Source organism: Mastacembelus armatus, chromosome 12 (assembly GCF_900324485.2).
Source record: "Mastacembelus armatus chromosome 12, fMasArm1.2, whole genome shotgun sequence".
NCBI lineage: Eukaryota > Metazoa > Chordata > Actinopteri > Synbranchiformes > Mastacembelidae > Mastacembelus > Mastacembelus armatus.
In genome coordinates, this window is record NC_046644.1 from 15,368,579 (window position 1) to 15,370,700 (window position 2,122).

Consider the following 2,122-nt stretch of genomic DNA (forward strand, 5'->3'; position numbering starts at 1 on the left):
CGCACCCAAAATCGTCTGCCTACACTACCCACAATGCAACTCGAATGGCCAACAGGTCAAGAGCCAGGTGCAGTAAAATACGTAGCAGCTAATTTAGCCTCCTGCACAGACAATGAGCGAGCACCTGGTGAGCAGTTTATTAACTTCACACTCCTAAATCATTTTTAGTTTTAGACTTGTAGTTTTCAGACCCAGGCTTTTCCTGTAGTTTTCTCTGGAGCTGAATGTATTTGTTAACTTGCGGTGGGACTACAAGTTGTTTTCAGGATGTTTGGGGGAAATGTTTGTTTAGTCTGGGGATATTACGGTCGTGAGATGAGATAAACTTTATTCGTGCTTGACGGGAAATTCAGGATTATATTTAATTATCTAAATAATTATTTGGTAAAATTCAAACGTAGCTGACAGGTTCAAACCAAGCTGAGACTCTGTAATGTTTGTCACACCTAGATAAACTGAGCAAAAATAAGTGCTGGGAGCAGCCTCATGGAGTTGTGAGCTGTAGGAGACATTGTTCCTGTATGTTATTGTGAGTGAGCACCATTACCACTTGACATAACTAGTAACATGCATGATATAGACTTTATTCTGTGACGCGTCAGTATAAATTAAGATGGACTTAATAATCTTATAAAGGAATTTGTTTATGACCCGAAATATGTGCAACTGTACTCTGTATATTTCACTGTTTTAAAGTTACATTGTTCCTGCTGCAAAATGTCAGTTTGTGATTTGCTTGTGATTCCGCATTTAAATTACTTCATGAAATGCTCAAACAGCCGCCCTGCAGCTTCCTATTCTAAAAGTGTAAAAGACATTTCACACGTAGACTTAAATTTTCAAATTATAACCTTTTTAAAGATTTAAAAGTGAAGAATTGTGCAACCAAAATTTAAAATATAATACCAAATGTAATATCAGCCCATTTGTCAACAAGCGGCACACTTTAAGTGGACTTTATTAGCACAAAGCATATGGGAGTAGTTGTGTGCTATAATAAAGAAAATAGTCACCATATGGATCTCACAGAATGAACAGTCCCAGCATAATTACTCTCTGATTGAAAACACCTTGAATCCATTGGTGTAGCTTGACCTCCAGGGCACTAGATGGAGTCAGTGAGCTAAAAACAATGCCGTTTGTGATCAGTATAGAGCTGCTTTGTATGTTTGTGTATACATACTAAAATCGATACGCATTGGCTGTTGAGGGAATAAATTTCAATAAGAAGGTAAATGTAGATCTAAAATGTCACATTTTCTAACCAAAAAGACGTGCATTTCTCAGTATATTTCCATTTAGCCTCTTCTTATTGGCTTAATGTTCTCTGTGGCCTTTTGTAATTCCCATGGGTGATAAATGTTTCCTGTGCAGACATTTCCAGAGTTCAACAGATTATATCTCAGTTGTGCAGTGCTGAAGGTCTGGGGCTGATATTTAAGAGTCACCAGTGCATTTAAGAAGGAATGTAGCTCAAATCTAAAAATTTTACATCTTAGAAATAATTGGAAAAACATCACAGCTTCAGTTTTGGTAGTTTATTTTTGCAGCAATAATGAGAAACATACAACTATAAAACAAAAAAAAAAAATGCTGCCCTATTGTCTCTTCATGCAGACCCAGACTCAGTTTATGATGCTGAAACCAGGACTTTGTTGGGGGTCAAACCATCTGTTGCAAGACTCCTTGTTCTTCTTGTCTCTGAGCTCTGCTGCAGGAGTCATTTGGGGTCAGTCGCCTTCCTGACGGTGATACATAAGAATTTACCTTTTTCCAGCAGCCTGCATATTGTCTGCAGTGATGAAATATGTGATAACATAGAATATAAAGTTACAGTCCAACTTTATTGTGACTTATTACTTTGCTCTTTAAACGTTTCAGGAATTTTCTCCTCTAGGCACAGTAAAGTTGATGAAACATGGTTTCCTGTTTGTGAATTTGTGTTATTGATAAAAAATAGAAATGCGACTTGAAGATTTTAAACCCCAACCAGACTACATTTAGCCAGATGTGTGAAACGTGTTTTGTGGGATCCCTTCAGCATCAAAATAACATTTTTTTGGTTTGTTTTGGGGTTTTTTTTAGGTCAAAAATGAGGCCAGTACTGGTATGTCCGATGTTT